We start from the raw sequence: 6,000 nt of genomic DNA on the forward strand, positions 1-6,000 counted from the left end.
AATTATCCATATGCTGTTCACTTCAGGAGACATTAAACCACAGAACTTGTGTACAATGTGCAGGACAGCAATACAGGACAGAGTGCTGTGTTATCATTTTAATATTATAAAGTAGAGTTGTCTTGTCTTTAATTGCAGCCAAGGCAGCTATGCTTCTTCACATCTGTAGCGTGTCTGGAGGATTATTTATGACATCATTTCTATCTTGCCAAGCTGTTCTTAAATAGTTACCTTGCTCACTACTGTATCCTCCAATGTAACGGCTACCTGGTGTATATGTATATGAATAGAGAATATGTATATTCTCTATTTACTAGCTCACCTGGTGTGGCATGTAAACCAGCTGCAGACATTCGGATCTCATTATTGGCAAATCTTTAATATTAGTCAAATAGCCTATGATTACCAGCTATCAAGTTTACATGTGCAGCTTATACAATCACAGTAAAGCCAATTTCAGGAAAAAATTCTAGCTATCCATTGTGCTAAGTCTCCTGAGGAATTTGATGCTCTCTCTGCTGTCTGGCTAGGCTTTGTTGTTGTTGTTTTTTAAGATAGCACTCAATGATGGAAAGTCTAAGACAGTTTCTCCCATTACCCACATGCAAATATTTATTAATGCAAAAAAAAAAAGAACAAAAATTACAGGAAAACCTCAAAGTATGTAATTAACTTTGAATAAGATTTTATACTTACTGTCTGTCTGCTTCTAAAGAAAAGGTGGAATATATGTGCCATTTGAGAAAAGAGTCCTAACCAGGGAGCACCTATGAGACACCTCCATTACTACTTACTATCTTGTATTTTTATTAGAAACTACCATCAGTGTTTTACAAACAAAAACAAAACCACCCCATCCTGAAGAATTTCCAGAGCGGGTTAGAGGCAACAGCTGAGTATAACAAAGAAATAAATGAAGAAAGCACAAAGTAGCAATGAATTAATGGTTAAAATTGCCAAATATCTTGGATATAACAGGAGAAGGATTTAAAGGGGAATAAGGATGCTGTTCTGCAAATCTGTATAAAGAGTGCCTGCCTTGTACAAAAGGAGATGTGAGTGGATTGACATCCACAGAAACGTAATTTTTAGGTAGTGCAGGTGGTGGACCAGTAGTAGGTCTGAGGACCACTGGGCCTAAAAGGCCGACATACTGTAGTTTGTCATAAGTGAGTAACAGATGACAAAAGAGTCACGAAATAGGTTATCAAATAACCCTGTTTTAACATTCAAAAATATCTATAAATAAAAGATATTTCTAGGAGGTTTGCTAGATGGAGTAGAAATGCAGAGCCACTAACAGATGCAGGCTCAAGTACACTATTGCAACACTACAATAGTTATCAATAATACTATAGTAACCCATCAGTGCAGATACAAGTTTGGTTTTCTATGTAAACTATGGAAGAACACTCCAGACAACAATAGCCAAATTCTATGGTGGTTAAGTAACCAAGTACAGTAAGTGAGTATTTATGAATGTGAATGAATACATGTGGGCTACCACAACATGGAATGTGTAATTAAACTATTTGCTTCTCTTTGCTGTGCCAGATCATAATTGTGTGGTTCTGTTTGACTTTCAAATTAGAGTTATTAACGTATGTGCACGCCACTAAGGTTGCTGCTTTACCGACACACTTAGCATCCTTACTACTGCGGAATCTGAGTTGGAGGTCAAACTTGCAAACTGCAGCATGTTAAATAATCAACATTATGAGTAAACCCCAAAATTTATGCTACAAGAGACAGACGAAGCTGAAATAAGTTTCCTAGAGTAGACCTGAAAAAGAGAAAGGAAGAGTGAAGGAAAGAAACCAACAACCACTTGAAAGAGCAGCAGAGGGTTTTACATAGTGAAAGGTTTAGGGTGTAACCTAAACTGGTGGAGGGATCGTCATTGCCTGATCCCATTTTCCTCAAATATGATCACAGACTTGTTTCAGGTGACAGAAGTCCAGTAGTATTGCCACAGAACTCCCAGGAATAACAGTGAGTGTTGTACCCGTGATATAAAACCTCCTTCCAATCCACATAAAACCACCAAACCATAAAGAAGGGAGAAGTTATGCCATCAGCACTAGCCAACCAAAACACATTTATGTGACTCGAAAGATAAGTATTTTCTCCTACTTCTATGATCTTCCAGCGTGTATATTTATCAGACATCTTAACACCGACTCGAAAACACACTCAACAGTTCTTTAAACAATACATTTGTCCTAGCCTGTCGGTCTGTCGAGCTTGTAAAACTGTTTTATGTAACTACTCAGTTTGGACTTTTGTTATTTCAAACAAGTTGGAACACATGCCTCTTCACAGCAGAAGTGCTTGAATTTTAGTTAACTTTTGGTATGTAATGGGATCACAGTATAAGCTAAACTTGACTATCAATAATTTAGATTATGTATTATTTTTGGATGATAATTTGTCTCCAAATCCAGTCATACTGTTCTCTCAGTCCAGACCCCCTAGTGGGTTCGTATTAATTGTACTTTCTTACCTTCACTTAGTTATTTCTAAATCCAATTTAAACTTCCCCTCCTCTTTGCGTGAACTCTGACAAAGTTCACTTGAAGCTTTCTTTGTGTCCTAATAACATTGGTATTCAGAGTCAATGGTTACATTATCATCTTACCAGGAATTCTGTTTTCTTAGAATTATTCTCACTTTTTAAGTGTCTTGGTTATAGCTGGCTTGTAATTATTTGGACATTATTTTATGATATACAGTATAATAAATATTGTACTGTATGTTTTACATAACTGTTTAAATAGCTAATGAAGCTACAAGTATAATTTATGGAAGTAAAAGAGATTTGATTGGAGGCATTTAACTTTGCCCGAGTAACACCTTCAGCTAAGACTGTACAGATAGGCTCTTTGGAACATTTGCAAGGAAGAAAAGCTGAAAACAGCATCAAAACGTCAGAAATGTAAGCAAAAATTTTCAGTGTAGTTTGAAACATCTCTTTAGTGAAAAAGCTATACAGTTAGTCATGATTTTTGCCTTTTCTGACCATCCTCAAACCCATCTTCCGAAGATCTTCTCAAGTTGTGAAGTTACTTCTTTGGAATTTTAAAAGCCTTCTAAATTCCCATGCTTTTTTCCTGAAAAGGGGACAAATTTGAACTTAACAGGCTATGAGGTGAGAACAGAGCTTATAGGTAATTTACTATTGAAGCAGCTTTAGTTTAAAAGAAAAATGAAAACTGCTTCTCTCAATCTTTAGTTTCATCTACCACATGACAACAATTAAAATCCTAACCGAATATTGTACAAAAAGATATTTAAATCAGAGTAAGCTAGCCAGTCCCAGGTGTTGATAGCACTGTGCATGATTTACTGTTCAGTGCTTAACAAAAACCCCATGAACTGACTACAACAAATGGAGTTCAGCTCTACTTGCAGACATTTTGTAGCAGGTTTAGATCGTTATCCTATGCTTATTGTGTACCCCATTAAGTTATCCTGAAAATCACTTGCCTTTAAGTCCCAAGTTTTAAAATACACTAGAAAAAAAATTAAGGCGCTACTAAAAATTATGACTATCAGGAGAGCATAAGGAACCAGAGAAATAGAAATCTGGTGTAGTTTAGTGCTTTGCTGAGCTACATGTAATGCTGCTGAAATTGTCACCCCAGTGTCACTGTGCTCTTTTAGTCTAGAAGGCCATCTTAATGAATAACAACAATATCCTTCAAGCATCGATCCCTTCATAGACAGACACTTGCCAGTTTGCCACAAGGACGAAAAGCACATAAACACAAGTTTCAGTATTGTAGCCTATCAGAAACATAAATGAAGAAAAGCACTATTAAAAAATGACAATTCCTCAAGAAGATTAAGTTTCCTCAGTATGGAATTCAGCCTAAGGAGGTGGCCAGGGAGCAGAGTAAAAGCTTTTATTTCAACAAGGAAACCTGAATTACATCCAAGAAAATTGCACCTCCTCTGTCCACCGACTTCCAAGAAATAACGTACTTAGGCCAAAGTTCACCCGCCTCTGCCATCGCTCATGGTCTGAAACACAGTTTTGCCACACCCATCTGTTATTTTGCCCCCAGTTTAGTGAGAGCCCTACAGCAAACACTTTCTCACTCATCATCTAGCTATTGCTGTTCATTTGCAAGTCATCTGGATCCATAAACTGCATCACACTTTGCTGCTGCTAGGAAACGCGCAGTGTCATGCAAGCATACTCCTGTAGGGATAAACACAGCATCTCAGAAAGGTATGTATATAGCAGTGCGAGGGCAGAAAGCAAGATTTTCTTCATGTGTACCATTTTCAAGACAAGCATGGAGCTCTCAGCCATGTTGTTACACTGTCTACTTAGCAAGGGATCTTGTTATTCATTTGTGCAAGAGGCAGTGGCCAACGAGCATCTGATAAAGCATGGAGTGCAGTCAGGTCCTCGCAGGAGAGCTGGGTCCCAGATTCTCTGGATTCAGGCTACCAGGCAGCAAGAGCCCACCACGCACTGTCTGGTCATGGTGAAGCGTTACGATTGCAGTCTACAGTACTGCTTCAAATGAAGACACCTGCCTGACAAAATACAGTGCTGAGTTTTGTGACTGAACAAGACAATTTACTTTCCTAGAGGGCTGGGATTACAGACTAATTGTGGAGCAGTCTATTGCGACCACTGGGTGAGGAGCACTGCCGGACTGCGGATCAGTGAGGGTCCACTGGAACAAGAGCCGCAGGAACCAGCAGTGTTTCTCAACGACCAACCCCTGTCTGGAAAGCAGAATTGACCAACTATATGCCAGTACAGGTGCTACCACGCGCAGCAGCAACTGTTTTGTAGTGAGTAAATGCATACCAGTCTGCCACTTGCAGCTACGGTCTGGAGTAATAGCAGGCAGTAATTACTGCAGTAATCATGTCAAAGTAATTAAATCTAAAGTTTGAATACCAACATGCTGTTGCTGAAGCATGGAGTCATTCTTACCTCGTAACATTATTATGCTTTTCTTGATGCTGAGTACTGCATCCCACCCAGACCCATTACTTAGAAGAGTAAGATCATCAGTCATCATAGCCAAGATTTACTACAGAAGAACTAAAGCACTGACCTAAATCCAGCTACCACTAGGGCCACAATTACAAAAATCAGTACTACTATTAAGCCATTTCCACATTTAGTAGGGTTTTTGTTTTTCAAGTTTATGAAGAGTGGAGAATAGTTCCAAAGCAATTCATAAAGTGTGTTAGAATTATGCAGAGGGACACTGGCTGACTTGCTCAGCTATCCCATTGTCACAGACCCCTCCCATTATACTAAATTATCATTTTTCTACTAACTGTTGCCACAAGAGCTGGTCCAAACTACTATTAGAAGTAAATAATGCTTTAAAACTGGGGAGAGGAAGTCAGCACCAGAATACTGCACATAAATCTCTTCTGTATAAGCCACTCAAGCACTGTCATGCCCAGTCCCAGTTTGTGAGGCAGAAGACTCAGAACAAGAGAAAGAACCAGGCATTATGGTGTAGGGCTCAGAGACTAAACAAACTTTAAACTGAAGTGGATCAGTTCCATTTTCAAACTGATACAGAGACTGAAAACAAGCACCGTGTGTTCTGAATTATGCTTCCAATATTTCTATATTCTCAATTTGCGAATTTATGCTAATAAGAAACAGCATCAATATTTTTCTGAAGCACATTTGTCATATAACCAGAATAGCTCTACCATACATACTCCTTCCAGTATGGTAAAGATTTATACTGCCCTATTTTGAACCCACACATCAAGATCAATGTTATTTCACAGGCTGTTCCTAAAGCTCTACAAACTCTCAGCAAAAAAAACACCTCATAATACAATACCAAGTAGCATAACTGTTGCAATATTAAGCAGATGTTATTTAAAAAGTGTTCTTCTGCCACAAACCACCCCCACCTCTCCTCAATTCTTCTAGAAATGTACTGCAGTTTTCATTAAGAAAAAGCCCCAAACTCAGGAACCTTTCCTTCACACCTCTGCTTCCAA

The sequence above is a fragment of the Haliaeetus albicilla genome, chromosome 4 (assembly GCF_947461875.1).
Source record: "Haliaeetus albicilla chromosome 4, bHalAlb1.1, whole genome shotgun sequence".
Lineage (NCBI taxonomy): Eukaryota > Metazoa > Chordata > Aves > Accipitriformes > Accipitridae > Haliaeetus > Haliaeetus albicilla.